This window comes from Molossus molossus, unplaced genomic scaffold, assembly GCF_014108415.1.
Source record: "Molossus molossus isolate mMolMol1 unplaced genomic scaffold, mMolMol1.p scaffold_m16_p_9, whole genome shotgun sequence".
NCBI lineage: Eukaryota > Metazoa > Chordata > Mammalia > Chiroptera > Molossidae > Molossus > Molossus molossus.
Window position 1 is genome coordinate 33,494,178 of NW_023425403.1, and position 19,189 is coordinate 33,513,366.

The following is a 19,189-nucleotide window of genomic DNA, read 5'->3' on the forward strand; positions in this document are numbered from 1 at the left end:
CATTTGTGGGCCCAGCCTTTCGCCTTCAGTCTCAAGGCTCCATGATCGGTGGCACTTGTTTCCAACCCCGACTTCCACCAGCCCCTCCAACACTGCACAGAAGTGTCCTCTCATTGGAGTTCGCAGGGTCTAGGCACATCCCGCACTGAAAAGTGCTACTTCGGCCACCAAGGAACATCTCTCTTGCTGCTGCGTTATCGTGCTGGTGGCCTGTTGGATGAGACACAGAGATGACTGAGAGCTTCTCTATCCCTCAAATTATACCAGAGAAAGTGGATCGCTGACTCTGGTGTTCTTGGATTTCCCAAGATGTTAGGGGGCCTTGGGGATTAGACACGTAAAATCTGGTTCTGTCGTTATTGCCTGCCACGTCTTTACTTCTTTTGACAATGCTCAAGCAGTGACGTGGGTTTGTACCTCCTTTCTGATTGAAACACTTCTTAGGCCATCCCTATTTCAATAGGAATCATGGCTTAGCCTTCACGGGTGGCAGCGACACTCTCTCTGTACCGGGGGGGGGGGTCTCTAAAATGTGAGAGGGCCAGGCTTGGTTTTTTCATATAAAGAATTACGAACTAGGAGGTAAGGGTTACCTAGGATGAAAATATATTGATTTAATATCCTGGATGTTCACAATATGCCTGCTAATAGAACTGTGTTAATGACATTGTGAAGGTTCTCCTCTTGCCTCTGCCCCATTATGACATCACTTGAGAATTGAAGTAAAGCCCATTTAGTTGTATGCCTAGTGTGTGTGATTATTAATTTGATCCATCTATAGGAGCTAACATGGTATGATCCTAGTGGACATTAGTATTTATAAAATGCTTTTAATAGGCTCAGAGGAATGGCTTTATTTTCCAGATCCAAGGCTTATTTACCTCCTCTCTATATCTCTAACAATTTGCATTTTGTTCTATTATCATATATTTACCATACTCTAATTAGTTTCCATATATTCCATACTATCTCCCAATATCTCTCCACATGTATACGAAGTATGCATGACCCTAAGAGCCAGGATCTTGTGATGTTTATCATATATGTCTCCCAAGTAGTGTGCCTGGTACACAGACACTGCTCAGTCCATGACTGAATGAAGTGACTTGCTAAGTAACCTTTCAGCAAATAGGCAGTAGAGGAAAAATATCTCATTTCACCATGAATGTCAGGTCTCTGATTGAGGCATAATAACTCAGTAATAAGAGCAACTCATGAGAAGTGAATCATAGCAGATTGAAACCTTACTTTAAAAAATGAGACATTTTAATCAAATTTGACAATGTGGATTGACTGTGTAAATATGAAATATTCAACCAACTGTGAATATTCAATGGGGCTCTAGAGGAATATGTGTTTATGACAAAATATACATAATTGAAGCAAGCATGTAACATCTGGACATATAGTACACACTACATGTTTGCTATCATCATGGTTATTTCTATTGTTGAAATTACTGCTGAGTGTACTATTTGCTCCAGGCAATTGTTGCTTTTATAAAAATTTAAATTATATTAAATTTATAAATGAATACCTACTTGTTATGGAAAAAGTTATAAAGCACAGGTAAGTGAAAAAAGAATCAATATACAACCAGAACGTAATCACCATTAATAATTTGGTCTATATATTTAGGTTTTTCAAAAAAAGTTACATTATGCTTTGTTAACTATTTTGCAGATGCTTTTTGTTTTGACTTAATGATAATAATATTGTTGACATCTTTTAAATATTTTTCTTTCTCTATTCTAAATGCTAAATTGTACTGACTTTTTAATAAATTTTTCAATTTTATGAGGCATTTGAATTTTTTACCTCATGGTGAAGAAAGCATTTGGCTTCTTTTAGCAGAAATTTCTTTCATTATATCCAAATGATCTTTAGTGTTTTTAGGAATTCCTTCTTTTTTAAACACAAGAAATGGTTATCACTGGGCTATGCAATTGATTAATGAATTATTCCCCAAGCCTGGCTTTGAGTCTTAGGCTCAGCTGTGACTGTGTCTAAAGAGACGCACATCTGTCTTCAGATTGTTTCAATACTGTTGGGAAACACTAACCAACTCTAATGCCTGCGACTTGAATATAATGTAAGCTAATTTGTTTATAATATGGACAGATCTCACGCTGGGTGCTTGGAAGTGAGGAAAGTTTTTAGACTGCGAACATGCTGTTTGGAAGAGTGCGTGTCCCTGGAGTGTGTGGAACAGGTTGTGCTCAGTACACGAACCCTAGAGAGCCTCTGGCCATCTGTCTAACAGGTTACACAGACGTAGGCATTCTCACGTGGGGAATATCCGTGTGCCTCAGACCACACTGATTTCTCTGGAGACAAAAGCGAGAATTAAAAACAAAACAAAAAATTAGAACAACAAAAATATTCCTAGCACGTGTAACATCCTAAGAAAACAATGGCCACTTATTTGTAATCTCAGATAAATATGACGAGCTGAGCCAAAGAGGAGCATAGTGTGCCGTATAGAAGGAGGCTTGTTAGCCCATTCGTAGGAAAACCAAGGTATGTGAATCTGTGGAGGGAAATTTTAGAGGTGGGTAACTTAATAAGTTCTTTATCAGGACACTCCATATGCAATATGTATTAATTTTGTGCACATTAATCTCTATACCATAGACTGCTACATAACCTCCCTCTAATAAAATACTCTGGTAACATCTTGGGCTTAGTTTGGGTCCTAGATGAGTTCAAAGATAACAAGACTGCATTTATTGAAGTATGTTATGTAATTAATCTGGTTTTCAGAAATGTCTCACTTTTTATGGTCTAACTCTTACATTTGGAGCTAGAGAAATTGACAGAGAATGCATCTGTTCTCCTTTAGATATCGAAGCTGGGAATTTGCAGTGAAACAGGCTGATCATTGTGTAGCATCACAGGTTCTATAACTCAATGTAACTGGAAGACAAAGCTCCTTTGGGAATGGAAAGCAAAGTCAAAATGACTAGTTGCCTAGGAGTGTTTTCTAATTTTTCTGCAAAGAGTATTCATAGGATAATGTAAACTTCATTAAAAATGTCTTCTGTGACTTACGTCGTACCACAAAGTATTTCAGTGCATTTAGCACTGTGCTCTCAGGTGTGCATGTGTGCACACGTGTGTGTGACTGTCTTCGGCCACAATGTCACACAATTCTTAGCGTCTTCTGAGAAACAGAAGCTCATGAGGAGTGTGGCCAAATTCTGGGGTAAATTATTCATGGAAAGTGACATCTGCAAATCTCAATGTCTAATAAAAACAGAAGGCAAATAAGTAAATGTTTCCTTTTCTTACAGACATGGATTTTTGTGTGTGAGACAGATGTTTTTACATTACCCTTTTCTGAATACCTACTACAGAGGGAAGAATAAAAGAGCACTTTATCTTTTATGTTTATAAAGTGAAATCATCTAATTTAATTTGTTCATTTTAAATAACACATTTTAATACTCCTCTAAACTAAGATTCTGCTAATCAATGGAAAGTGCTACAGAAATCAGATATATTTCTGGTTATCTCAGCTGTAGGCAAAGATTTACTAATAGTTTTATGAAAACAATGCTATATAACCTTGATTATATTTAATTGTAAAATGGGTGTGTTGCGTGAGCTCATTGATGTTTAAGGTCGACTTCACTTTAAAATTCTATTCGGAGCTATTTCTCAGTGAAATTTAGCATTTTCCAAATTGTTTGAGAGATAATTTTCTAGTTTTTCTTTCACATTGCTGAAACAGAGTGCTTACATTATTTTAAACTTCTTATATTGCAAAATAACTATTGTCCAACCTGCTCAAGCAAATACACAAAAATATATGAGATTATTTGCTTCAAATTAAACTGATATGTATGTGTGTGTGTGTGTGTATATATATATATGTGTGTGTATATTTATATGTGTGTGTGTGTGTGTATATATATATATATATTTCCAAGAGGTAATCATGTTTCAGCTATGAAAAGCTGAAATCTAGACTTACTGAACTTAAGTGGCATGGCAAACATGACCCAAAGTGGCAGGACGGTTTCTAGAAAGTCTTAGTGTAGACTTAAGACACACAGGTTTTGGCACCTTGTTCTTAAGAGTGGAGACCTGTGGAAATAGTTTGCTCTCTAATGCTCCATTCCTGGCGTGCTTGGCACTCACCTCTGAGTCTCAGAGTGATAGGAGCAGACTGTGTACTTGTGAACATTTAAATTCCATCTGGTGGCTGTTTCAACAAGGTCACCAGAAAGTTTTTGGAGGACTAGGAAGTGCCCAGAGACTGTATAAGAATAGTTAGAAACTAGGGATGAGCTAGAAGGCAGTTTTGGGGTTATATTGTGACATTAGAGATTTTCATTGATTCCTTAACAAAGAGTTGTTGAATGGCTACAAAGTAGAAGACACTGTGCTATGCCCAGCACACAGCTATTAGTCATATATAACTATTTACATTGAAATTTTAATGAATTGAAATAAATAAAATAAAAGTTTAGTGTTCTCAGTTGCATTGGCCACGTTTCATGTGCTGCATAGCCCCTTGTATCTAGTCTCTATTAGACAGTGTGGATTAAACTTTTTTTTTTATCATCACAGAGAGTTCTGTTGGAAAGTGCTGGCAGAGTAGTCAGAGATCTGGTCCCGGTGCTTTCCATGCTGGTAATCCATTTGAGGACGCGATGCAAACAAACAGCTTCAACACCGAACAGTGTGGATATGATTTGGGAGGTAAAGACAGCGAAACGAGTTCAGAAGAGGGAAGATGAAATCACGAAGAGTGGTTAGAATAGAGTTATAGAACTGAAAAAGAGAGTATGAGTTTAGCAATCAAAGATAAATCAAAACATTCTCTACACAAAGGAAGGTAAGAATTCAAGGGCAGAGGGATGACAAGTAGGTTGGGGTGAAGAGATCCCAAGAGAGGTGGGCACCTGAAGCCACTGGAGGTCTGTCTCTGAAAGGCCTTCAAGGCTGATAGTTTGGACTTTTCTCTAAGGGGTTGAGAAACCATTAGGATTTTTGAGTAGTTAATGTGATGCAAGTATTATTTTAGAAAGCTACTTCTGGCAAGTGTGTGGGCTGGACTGGATGGAAAGAGAAATTGATAAACCATATTAACATGGGTTAACGACAGGCTAAAATTAGTTGTAAGGACCTGAACTTGAATATTAGCAACTTTTTCTGCACATGTGCTATAATGAACTTTAATTGAAATAAGTTTTTTTGGTAACAGCATTTACTAGAAATCCAGGTCTTCCTATATTCCTAACGACTGATTTCTTACATCTCTCTCTCATCATCTTCAGTCAGAAGAGTGCAGATTGCTTGCAATTCATCGCAGATGAACCAAGGACAAGAAGGTAAGATCAGTAGGAAAATTAAGGGAATGACAATAATTCAGCCTGAAAACAAATAGAATCCAACAATTTGAGAGTGGAAGTGAGTTGAGAGATGGAGGGAGCTGAAATCATCATCTTAATAACATCCGCCCCCACCCTCAGTGCGTGCTCCGTTCACACGGTGGTGCAGTGGAGAGAGCTAGGGCTGGCTAACTGCATCTCTTCCCAACCTTGCTTGCACTGAAGCCCCATGGTGGGAGTATTTACACCATGGAAATTGGCAAATGCTATAAATCAGAGCTGCTCCCACCCCTAACTATGCCCACAGGAACCCCACAGACAAGCTTGATCTCTTCTTTAAAAGACAAGACTAGAAACTAAAGACATTATTGTGCCTGCCCAGTCCTACTGAGAGCACAGAGACCGGTTCTCCCAACCCAGAGTTTATCATTCTCAGTTACTTAGAGATCCACAGTGTTTTGTAATGTCATGTACATATGAAGCTATATATACAAGTGCTTCAAATGTATTAAGGGTTTTAGATTTATTTTTCCTTTCTTGCTTTACCACGGAGCTGTTCAGGAGTCACCCAAGAGGCTGGAGACTCCAGCTTCCTGACTTCCTTGTGCAAATTTTATGTAGCTTGACCTGTGATTTATGGACAGGAAAGCTCCCTGTGTAGTTACACTCTTACTAATTGATGTGTATAGCTTGTCTCCCTTCAAGTTTAGAGAATAAAAGTTGTTTTCTCTTTTAATGGACTTAAACCCCTCCACCGTGGGTGCTTTTCCTGCTGCAGCAGTAGAGAGCGTGCCTGCTATGGCTGCTGTTTTCCTGTGATTTCCACCTGTCATGGGCTGAGTGCTTACTACGTACCTGGCGCTATCCTAAGCCATTCCATGCACTGTTTCATTTCATCTTCACTGCCATCCTCTCAGTTAGAAACTTTTATGTCCCTTTGCCAGATGAAGAAATAGGATCAAAGAGGTTAACAAATTTGCCCAAAGTCACATCAGTGGTTGAGAAGGGATGTCAATTCAAATCTCTACAATGCTGACCCTACACCACTAAGCTGCATTGCATGGGAGAAAATAATCTCTTTCCTGGCAGTGATGAGGGCTACCGGGAGCCATGGGGAGTGAAGAATGACAGCCACTAGGGCTTTGGCAACCAGAAATGAGGCTTTTTTACTGTGTGCCCAGCAGAGTGTGTTGCTATTACCTTTATGGGCTTGTGGGGAGAATAAAGCCCAAGGTGCACTTGGACACACAAGGGGAACCTTGTTCCAGGGATTTACTTCCTCTGAAACCTCACAGGTAATGAAATGGATTTGGTGGTTCTAATAAAATGCTGGTGAGAATTCCCAGATTGAGTCAGGGTCCCCAGATTGAGAAAATCCATGACCAAATTTTTCCAAGTCTTGCCTCATTCCAAAGCTCTAATATTTTAAAAACAACAACAACAATAAACTATTCAGGCATTTCTGAGATTTGTAAGTAGGACAATAATTATTTCTGAGATACAACACACAGATACAGCTACGAGGAAGAAAACGCACTTTGCAAATATCTAAAATGCTACAACATGGGTAAATAACTCTAGGGTAAAAACCACACAAAACGTGCTTGCAAAAGGACCCAATTACAATAGCAAATAAGGTTTATGGAACTGATGCCATTTTGTGAATTGGGTGTGTAACATGGCAAAGCCATCTGCTTTTATAATGTCATGTTTGTGTATATTCACACTTATGCACAGACATGCATCTATTATAGTAACTTGGTAAAATACCCAGAGGGTATGAAAATTCCTGCCTGGACTGGGTTTTTAGACATGCTCCCTTTATTCTCAACACCCGTGCACATGAGGAACTGCAGCCTGAGCACAGACTTGGCAGGCTGAGCCTGTTCACTGTTTTCGTAAACGCTGTTCTTTCTCTTTAGTGGTACCTATTTTGGGGGCACTAAGCAGCCTCATACTTGCCTCTTAGGCTTCTGAAGGGTATTGAAGACTTGTTTGGAGCACATAATTTATGCTGCCCTGAAAAATAGCAGAGACTATAATGGTGCCCAGAGAATCCAAGTTCTCTGAAACCCAGGATCCCATTAATATGCAGTATTTCATTTACCTCTCCCTCCTAAGTAGGTTTGAGAGGATAATGCCTTGTTTGAATAATAATATGGCACATTTTACTATTCAAAGTGCTTTCACATAAATCATCCATCTCATTTTATTTTTGAAACAATGAGGGAGATAAGGCCAGGATTATTACCTACAGGGGATCAGAAGCTCAGAAAGGTCAAGTGATTTACTCAAAGTCACATTGCAAGTTCTCAGCAAAGCCGAGATTAGAGGCTGTGATTCTTCCTTCTTAGTTCAGCTGGGTCTGTTTGAAAGAACGTTAGTGCCCATGGCTTCATGGCCGGAATACTGAAATTCTCAGCCACAGCCTCTTGCCTCCAGTGTTCATTTCTCTAGCTTGCTAGATGTTAGCGTCATTTATATTTGTGGCCTTTTAAAATGGCAGAGAACTCTGCATGCAAGTTTAAATTTAATTTTTTCTCTTAGTAAATGACTGAAATCTGACCTCAAAGCAGATCCATTTCTTAATCTAAATTCACAGAATAGGCTAGAAGTTTCATATAATGCTTATATTTAACCATAGTCAGGGTTGTGAGATTTCTATGAGACAATTAATAGGAAGGCATTTGGCAATCTCTAAAGTATTGTAATAGGGAGAGCTGACATATTCATGTCAGAATTATTTAATTGATTTAATTTGCAGTAGTTTTAACTTGATAGAAGTGGCATGTTGACTTGTTGATGTAGTTTCTATACTTTGGCCCTTTTTATTAGTTTCATTCAAACATTCCTTTAAGTACTTGTATATTATTTCACAAGTACTTAGAAATGTATGCATTTGTAATGCCTACATGTGATGATATATGTGTATAGCTGCATGTATGCTAGAGGTTTTTAATGTACTAGCAGTATTTTCTTATAATTTTTCACTTGCAATCCCTTCTCACATTCCTCACATCCCCTGTGACAAATAATAACAATGTATTCATTCATCTTTGTATATCTTACCATGTTCATATAACTGAAAAAAATATACACAAATACACATACATATACATATAAATATATGTGTATATATAACATATACACACAATCCCTTATGCACATGCATAATGGGGATTTTCAAAATAATTTTAAAAAATTGCACAATTAGCCCAGCCGATGTGGCTCAGTGGTTGAGTGTTGACCCATGCACCAAGAGGTCATCAGTTTGATTCCCGGTCAGGGCACATGCCCAGGTTGTGGGCCCGATCCCCAGTGTGAAGCATGCAGAAGGCGGCCAATCAATGTTCTTTCTCATCGATGCTTCTATCTCTCTCCCTCTTCCTTCCTCTCTCTCCAAAATCAATTAAGAAAAATATTTTTTTTTAAAATCACATGATTATATAATAAAACATTTCTGCATCCTACTTGCTTAGTTACTAATACCACATGAAAACCAGTTCTATCATGTCAAATGGTCTAGTTCTATTTTCTCATCTCTAGTAAATGCATAATGTTCCATAGCGAGGATGCACCACATGAATCCAACCATTCACTTATCAGTAGGCTTTTGTTTCCAGTCTGCTTTCCCCCCACTTGAAACAGTCCTACGTGAACTATATCTAAACAATGCTGCATGAAATACTCATATAATTTTATTTTAATTTTTATTCTGGATGACTAGAGTGTTCATTTTGGATTGAAGAGTATTTTTAACCTAATAGATTTTTCCACATCGTTTTCTAGAAAGAGACTGCAACACCTCATGTTTCCAACACTGTATTTTCTTTTATATAATTAACATTACCCCCTTTTATCTAAATGTATAATAAGTGCTAGTTTGAGGCAAATTGGTAGTGACATATTATTGTGTTTTTTTTAATTCCTCATCCCTGAGTGCTGGTGAAATTGAGCATCTTTTCATGTAATTACGAGTCATTTGGCTTTGCTTTCCCATGAACTTGCCTACAACTATCTCATGTCTCTATCTCAATGGTTCTTTCTTCTTTTGTTAATGTATGACATCTATATATCTATTATAATGTGTCTTATATATTAACCCTTTATCATTTGATTTACAAGTATTTTTTCTTATTCCAAGTTGGTCCTTTGACTGTGTATGGTATCTTTGCCAATTTAGTTTTTCTAAAGTAAAATATCTTTTACTTTGGCTTCTGTGTTGGTTAAAATTGCACATGGGGTCTTCTAGATCTTCAAATATTTTTTTTTTTATTCACATGTTATTTACTCTTGTCTTTAGTACATCTGAATTAATTCAGCCAGATTGGGCCCCTTGCTCATTTTTCTCTCTGTGTGTCATTGCTAATGATGAAACAGTCCATGGTTTTTCCAATGAATTCAACTACTTTAGTCTTTATTAAATTCTCTCTCACTCTCTCGCACACACACAAACACACACACTGGAATTCAGTCACTTAATTCTCTGTTTTAAAAAAAAAATTTCTTAAAGCGGTTGGAAAACGTATCAATTAATTCAGAGCCTGGTATCAAATTCTGTCTGGTGGTAACTCCTGGAATTCCTGGTATAGATTGTAATAAACAGTAAAATATCTCCAGGAGCTATTCTCAAAATCCAAAAGCTATAAATTAAAGGCATTCTGTGGCAATTACCTGACATTTCAGTGGAAAAGGAAGGCATTACAACACAGGAATGTAAAGTGTAGAATTCCCATCGCAAACTGCTCGAGGGTAAGGCAGTCTGAAGGAGATAAGTCGCTGGCCATATGTTTCACGACGGCAGGTTCCATGTTAACGTCAGGAGAGACAGATGTGTGGAAGGATGCAAGCGTGTTCGACAGGGTTTGGCTGGCCTGGTCTGTCTGTTCGTGAGTCTTGACCATGCCAATCTTCATGATTATTTTGCCTCTATTATGCTGTAGGTCGGTGTCAACTCTAAACCGAAGCCATAGTGACAGTAGCTTTACAATTCAATAGAATCAAAATATATGTCAGCAAAGTAGTTGACAAAGTCTTGGTATATCCTTGTATATTCAAGAAAAGCAGGTTGGATGAGTTCATAACTGCAGATTGAACACCCACAATCTAATGCTGTTGATTAGTTAAATGAAAATGTTTGGGACTACTGAATGCTTCCCTTGGCCCTGGATTTAAATTTTTTTTATCAAAGTCTTGAATAAATAACATTAAGGGCAGGGTTACCACATTCCCAGATGGCATAGAACTCTGTGGAATAATTTTGTGGCAGGTAGAAGAATCAAGATTCAAAGTCAACTCAGTAGGTTATAACCAAATAGTGGCATTTATCCAGTATATTCAAAAGTTTCTCATATTAATTTCTTAAAAAATCAGCCCTGGCCGGTTTAGCGGTTGGAGCGCCAGCCTGCAGTCCAGAGAGACCCGGGTTCGGTTCCCGTAAGGGCGTGTACTTCAGTTGCAGTTTGTCCCCAGCCCTGGTTGGTTATGCGGGTGGCAGCCACTCGGTGTGTCCCTTTCATGTCGATGTTTCTCTCTCTCTCTCTTCCCCTCTCTCCCTCCCACTCTACCTGAACAAAAAATGGGAAAATGTCCTTGGGTGAGGATAAAAAAAAAAAAAAAAAAAAATCAGATAGGAAAACCATTTGAGCAAGATTTCTATGAGCCAGAATAAATATTATAATGTATTTATGCCTCTATGTCATCTCTTTTAGCCACAAATGAGCAGTATTCTGCTGGCCAAGATATGTAGATACATATGTAATTCTTTACTTCACTTTGAAAATAAGTTTCAACCTCAGCATTCTAAGTATTGTAGAATATATTATTTATAAATATTCTTGTTCCCAATCATTTGATGTCAGTTCAGTTCAATAAATGTCTGACAAGTGCCCACTACGATTCAGGCAGTACAAAATATTGCAGGAAAAAATGATGCAAATAAAGTCTCATCTCTGACCTCGAGCAGCTCAGGATTTAATGGGAAGGCAGACTTGACAAACAGGTGATGTCAAGGTGCTCAGGAAGGGTACTGTGGTTGCCTAGTTATAGGCTGTAAAAGCTGTTCATGGATTTTCATCGTCCTCTGTACCACCTTTACCTGAAGGACCCTTTTCAATTGCCATTTAGGAGCAGGGCAGTGAGTTATTCTCACACTGCCGTGCAGTCACGAGCCCCACTTCCCCTGACCAATGCCTGTAAAGCAGCAAGTTTCTTGATTGGCATTTCAAAAACCAATAAGGATCACTTGAACATAATGCATTTATGTATGAAACTATCATAAACGTTGGTTTTGTTGGACTCTTTAGCAATTGGTACAGATTTATAATACAGGGAGTTCAGCTGCTCCACATAATTTTATTATTATTGTTCCTATAGGGAAAAAAGAGAAAGAGAGAGAGAGAGAGAAAAGGAGAAAGAAAAAAATCAAAGCAAACAGACCAAATAAAGCAAAAAGTAATAGCAACATTTTCTTCCTGGTTGAAGCAAGAGGAAAAGGGATACTCTACCTGTCCATTTGCCTTCATTTTCTTTCTAAAGGCCAGTCTTTATTCTCAATGTATCTCATTTGGGTTTGGAAATAACTTCCAAATGGGGTAAGAGGCCCCAATTTCATTCACCTTTCTCGAGTAGCAAAAGTATAACAAAACCCTTTAGATGAGTATTTCCCCATTGATTTCTTTAGAATAACAGGCTTGAGAGCTTTCGGTGGTAGAGGGATACAAAAAAGGAAAATATTTCATACTTTGCCCTCCCTTACAATGTCACAACACACATTATCATATTAAAGAGAGTCATGTTACTGGGTTTAACCAAATATGTTCCCAAATGCTATGATCAAAGATCTTTTTATATTAAACACCTATCAACATCTCCGGGAACTTGGAAAATGCTACTTTAAATAATAGAATGTGGACATCTTGACAGAGTTTGACAACTAAAGTGCTGAAAAGTTTGCTTGTGGTATTAAATATTGATTTTTACTACATTACTGCTAGCGACTGTATCTCCATTACCAGGGAGAAATTATATTGAGGAAGAAAGTCTTCAGATTTTGGAATGGGAAGAGAAAGTGTGTGTGTGTGTGTGTGTGTGTGTGTGTGTGTCTGTCTGTCTTAGAGGTGGTACAGAGTGAGAGGATGTGAGAAAATACTGTAATGGAGATTTACTTCACCTAGTTTTTAGAAACTTCACTGTTTATGGAAATTAAAATAACACACAATATAGTAAAACCAAGTTAAAGTATTCCTTTGGAAGATAATGTCACGCGGTTTCACACTTTCAAGATTCATGAAATGTACAAGATGCATTATCATTTTCATTAGGTCATCAAGCACTTTCAATGGATGTTAAACTTTAGATTTCTGTGAAGTGAGTAAACACCAATATCCCAATTTTACAGGTAAACAGGCCCAGAGAGGATGAGAGGTTTGCCCAAAGCCACAGAGGAAGTGAGAGGCTGAATCTGGAACAAACTTTCAAGTCTCCATTCCCGGAAGAAACCGCTAACCCCTACTTCCTCCTGACATGTTCATCTTGCCTTCCCAAGGAACACGCAAAGGTTGATAACGTGGTCAAACCAGGCCTTTTCTATTCCAGCCTTCCCCGTGCTGACCTCTCTGGCGCGGCAGCAGCAGCCTGTATTTTCTCTGCTGGGTTTGAAGCTCCTCTTGGAGGGCTCCTGGATTGCTGGCCCTTACGTGACGTTTGACGCAACAACCCTCTCTACCTGTAACCCACAACACTGACCTCGGAGCTCAATGAACTTTTCATTTACATGCACAGTCAAATTAAATTTGCCTGCCCTTTGAAAGCTCACATCTGTTGAGTGTCTAATTTGTATTGCCATTTGTTCCACAGATGTGTAACAAGACAAATACCTGTCCAGGCTTACATGGGATTCAGAAATGCTTACGTTAATCGTGCTGGTGGAAAGAGGTTAAGGGCTATACAATAAATCAGTCTCCAAATGGTTTCACTTGGAAAGGCCTGGGAGAACAGGGTTATTTTTATCCTAGGATGCTTTTAATTTGAATCAAAAATGCTTTACCACATGTTCTGCCACAAGTTCAAAAGGATTGGTAACAAACATTTAATCTTTTTCTTCTCGGATTGGCGCTAAGCCCTCATCAAAAAGCGTACGCACTCAAGCAGCTTATCTCCATTGAGCTGCTTCCCTTAATGTGTTCCTAATTATAATCGTATATATTGCTCACTGTGGCCGATTGAACAATATGGCAGTAATTTCTTTACAGGCCTCCCTGCTCTTTGAACTGTGAGTACAGAGGGCTCGAACAGAACCAGATCAATGGGATTGGAGTGCCGGCAAATCAAGCCAGATGCGATCTTTAGAGAATGAATCTCCAGCTGTTTCCCAGAAAGGAACTTCGACAGACAGCTGGGGACCTTATCATTATCATCATGATCATCATTATCATCATCCTCACAAAATGCACCCATGACTCTTCAGGAAATGTGCAACTATTCTCATCTCTCCCTAAATCATTACCCACCATAGAGTCTCCTGAATGCTTTGAAATGGAGACTGTGTAGCACAGATAAGCCTGTGACGGATGATGTGGGTTGAAGACATAACAATATTATATTGACACGATATATTTGTCAGTGCTGTGTGATACGTGGCTGAAAGCAAAGTCTAAAAGTCATTTTTAAAGTACCAAATGCTCACAACTTTTCCATGTGCATCTAAGAGAGACATACTGTATCTCTCATTCTCTTGGTCAAAGTGGCACATTACTGCTTTGTGCGTACATCTTTGTCCTCCACATCACTGTCACAGGCCTTGTTTGGGGTCATAGCCAATAGATGTTTCTGGGAGGAATAAGGGTTTGCTTTATAGAAAGCCTTTTGCCACAGGGGAAGGGACGAGTGGAATAAATCCAAAGGAAGTTATCATGGTCCTCAATGGGGCTTCCAATGTAAGAGAATCAATACATATGCGTAAAATGATTATTACTTTGAACAATTTAGCAATCGTTCAAATGAAAGGAAATGCTCAATAGTAGAAGGACCCACAGGGGTTCCCATATGTAATTTGCAGAGTTGCCTGGTCTGTATGAAATGATTTATGCCTCCCTCAAAAGCCTCCCTCATAAAAGTCCACTTCTAGCCTGATCTCATGAACTACATTTCTGCACATGAGCTCCCTTTTTTAGGACTTTCTGTGGATATTTGATTTCCATTGGGCTACAGTATTATATTTCCAGGGAGGAACTGAAGAAAAGTCAGGATCAATTAAATTAAGCTTATCATAATCTGTTGTTACCTACATGAGGTTGTTAAGTAAAATACAGAGGAAGTTTAGGAGGAGGGACAATATCAGGAGAATGAAATATTTAGGGGCCACCAAGACACAGACCAATGCGGAACAGAACTAGGGATCTGTTTTGTGGAGTAGTGGCCATGGAAGAGAAAATCTGAAAGAGGAAACGGAGGTGAGCAAGAAGAGACACCTACTACAGGGCTTTGTTCATGTATCACTTAAAACATTTTCCCTATTTTATTTACAGTTTTCTAATTTTTTCCCACCAGTTTGTAAACTCCACGAAGACAGGAATGACCAATGCTCTTTGGCTCATCACTTAATCCTCATTACCTAGCACTTGAGAAGAGTAAACACTAAACATGTGTTTATTAATCTTGTATCATCAGTGTATCATAGTAGGTGCTCAATAAATATTCAGAGAATCAGTATGTACAATTTTAGTTTGACTGACCTTAACTAAAAAACTCTTCTAGACATTTTAACCTTTGATTCTCAAAAAACCAACCAAACAACCAACTAACAAAAACTCATTAGGATTGAAAGTGTATTGTACAATCAATCCTTCCAGAGGGCTTTTGGCACGTTAGGTAACACCGTGTTTAAGGCTCGCTCCTGCAAGACTTGCAGCACCGGCAGAGGAAGGCAGAGAGATGTCCGTGGCCGTGCAAGGAGCCCGCCGGACCTGCCTGTGTCAGGCTGGACGAGGCTGCCTGTGCAACGAAAGAAACGTGGGTTTCAGAGCCTCTACAATGTCCGTTTCTTCTTTGCCAACTTTTAGTACGTTTAGTAAGTGTACGTCTACAACAGGGTTGAGAGAACCAGAATCTTCTAAAGAATATGCGAAACAATCATAACCTTACTTAAGTCCATGATTTGCAAAATATGAAAAGTGAAACCAATTTCTACTATGAACCTATTACAATGCTTCCCTGTGTCCAGGCCACAGGTCAGTGAACAAATCTGAATTAAGACTTGGATAAAGAGGATAAAAGGTTCCTTCTGAGGGAAGCGCAGGTAATGTGATCAGGGAAGTGTGCATAGAGGGCTTGATTTCTGTGTATTTGTTTCTGTGGATGAGTATGGAGGTGACTGCTATATAGTTTTTCTTTGTTTATTATTGAATATCTTTTTTTAAGTGTATAAAGAGAAAAAGTTACCATCATTCTGGAAATAGTTTAAAATTTAGAAAAGTTCTAGAATTAGGTTTAGTGGGATATTCTAAATAATCAGGCATATAGGGATAGGAGACCCTTAAACTACTCTGGAGAGACTTGTAATAAGGCCAACTTGATGGAGCAAGTTGTTAGAGAATTTGATCTTTTCCCTTTTAAGCCCAATTTTGGAAGGATGAACACTGTGGTATTAAAAAAAAAATGTTTAACTTCCTTTTAGGAGTGCATACAAGTTCTCATAGCTTGTATAAATACTCCATTTTATGCCAGTTGGGTAGTGACAAGTTCTGTAAAATCCTCCATTATAATTTTCATGGAAAACATATCAATTCTAATTCAATTCAACAATTACACATTGATCGCCCAAAATGTGCCAAACATAATACAGAGCATGCATTTTACAGGAAAATTGGACTGCACTAAGATATGCAGTAAATCATCTGCAATTTTATGAAAAGGGAAGCCAGGCATGTTAATGGAGTTTGTTTTTATAAACATGAAGTGTTTGGGCATGTTTGATTTTTCAGTTGGGCTGCTCAGCCAAGCTTAGTTAACACCTTGTAAAAAGTGAGTTGCTTCTCATTTCCTTAATGGAAAGCAGTAAGAGTCATGGTTAAGATCCCCCCTATCAGCTGGAGCCTTTGCAGCATTCCTTAAGCCTCCGAGGTTGGGTCTAGGATGCAAATCCGCCTGGATACTTGAGACCAGAAAGTGTGTTTCTCCAGAGAATTCAGACTCTCTCCCCATCAATCTTAGACAAGTGAACTATCTAAAAGCAGATCTTTGTTTCAAATTGCTACGTTAGAATAAAGGTTCTATTGATAAGCTTTTACATCTCAATAATTTCTTGAAATATGTCGCTGGATGCTCTTTTCTACAATCCATTTGGCCTTCAGTATGTACCATATTTCTGCATCTGTGTGGATATCACTTTTCTCAGTAATATAATGTTAACTTAAGAATGTGATAAAACAGGAAGCATGCTGGAACTTTTCCTTGTCCCGTGGCCTTAACAAGCCACAGCTGTATCAGCAGCTGGTCACTGGAGGAGCCTGGTCCTAGCCTCTCCCAGCATCCTTTTTCAACTAGATCAAAAGGAAATAGATGAGGCAGAAGGTTTTATCATCAAAGGCAATAGAAATCTATGGGAACCAATATTTCCATTTAGATTGCTTTAGCCTCATCAGGCCAAAAAGATTTTTTCTCTAGTGGGAAGAGGTTATTAAATCAGCCAATTTTAAAAGCTTTTTTATCCTCACAAATTTATTTTCACTGAGTTTGTGAAAGAATAGGAATGGTGTCAAAAAGTTTGTTCATCTCCCAACATGCTTTGCTAAATTGTCGGCTTATTCCCTTAATGATCATTTTAAAAGTTGTGTTAAATGCCATTAGGGGTTGCGTGGCTGGGTTTTCACTGCAGATAGCTCACCACAGATTTAATAAATGAATCCAAAACTTGAATTATTTCATTTGCAGGTAAAGCTAAGGAATACTTACTATGAGAAAATATGTATTATCAGTTTCTAGAAAGAAGTCAAATAAAAATTGTTTCATTTATTTAAAAATTAAAAATTTATCCTAATTCTCACTGATGATACTGCCTCAATGCAAACTGCTTACCCTTCCCAAATAGGCTAAGTTCAACCTATTGTCCAACAGAGTCACTAAGACCAGAGAGAAATGTTAAAAAAATCTTTTAAAAAAATTATTTTTTAAGACTTTATTTTTAGAGCACTTTATGTTCACAGCAAAATTGAGAGGTACTTACAAAGATATTCTATATATCCCTGGCCCCCATACATATATAGCCCCCCCCTTTTATAAACATCTCCCCTGCCCAGAATGGCACATTCGCTATAATCGATGAACCTACATTGACACGTCAATGTAAACCATGAACTTTGTTTATAGTTACATTAAGGTTCCCTCTTGGTGTTGTACATTCTGTGGGCTTAGAGTTGTTGGTCAGGATGTAGGGAAGCTGGAACCTTTGGACACTATTGATGAGAATGTGAAATGGTGTATCTGCTTTGAAAATACTAGGAAGTTTTCTCAAAAAAATTAAGCATAGAATTACCATATAATCTAGCAATTCCACTTCAACATATACAACCCAAAGAACTGTAAGCAGGAATGCAGAGAGATAGTTTGTCCAGCCATGTTCATAGCAGCATTATTCACAGAAGCTGAGGGTGGAAGCAACCCAAGCATGCAACATTGGGAGGATGCATACACAAAATGTGGTATATACGTATAATAGAATATTTTTTCAGCCTTAAAAAGGAAGAACATTATGGCACATGCTACAACATGGATGAACCTTGAGGACATGGAGTTACATGAAATAAGCCAGTCAGAAAAGAACAGATACTGTATGATTCCACTTATATGAGGTACCTAGAGTAGTCAGATTCATAGAGACAAATCAGAATGGTAGTTGCCAGGCGTTGGGGGTGAGCTTGTAATATGGAGTTAGTCGTTGTGTAATGGGTGCAGAGTCTCACATTTTGCAAGATGAAAAGAGTTCTGTGAATAAATGGTGGGGATGGTTGCACAACGATATGAATGTGCTCAATGCCATTCATGTGAGCTGTACACACAACGGTTGTGAAATGTATCTTTCTATTACCGCCATTGTTATTATTTATTTATTTTCTGCTGCAGTTTTTCAAAAAGGTAAAACAAAACACTAAATGCAAAAAGAGAATACAACGTCCAGTGCCCAGCTGTTGTTTCTAAAGACAATATTCCAATAAAAGAAATCAAGGCTCTTGAGATATGGCTCTTTCTGGGGCTGGGGCAGAGAAATCACAAGGTACGCCTGGGGAATCTTGCCAAGAAGTAATGAAGTGCTCAAAGAAACAAAGGGAGCAAAACAAACAGAACAACAACAAATGATGGGGCATGTCCAAGGGACACAGGAGCCAACTGAAAGAGCCGACGGCCAAAATACGAACTAAACATCTCTGAGTCTGTACTACTATAAATCAATGTTTAAATAAATCAATAAATAACCTGGCTAGTGTGGTTTAGTGGTTGAGCATCGACCCATGCACCAAGAGGTCACCGGTTCGGTTCCCAGTCAGGGCACATGCCCAGGTTGTGGGCCGATCTCCAGTGGGGGACATGCAGGAGGTGGCTGGTCGATGTTCTCGCTCATAGATGTTTCCATCTCTCTCTTCCTCTTCTTTCCTCTCTCTCTCTAAAAAATCAATAAGGAAAAAACATTTTTTTAAAAAATCTATCAATAGAGGAGATTAAATTAATCTCCCTTACAAAAGAATTCTAAACATTATATGTTGGTACTCTTTCCCCATGAGGTGAAGCTTAGTTTTTCTCTCCCCACCTGAGTGGGGTAGACTTCATGAGCAACTTAGTAGATAGAGTATAGAATG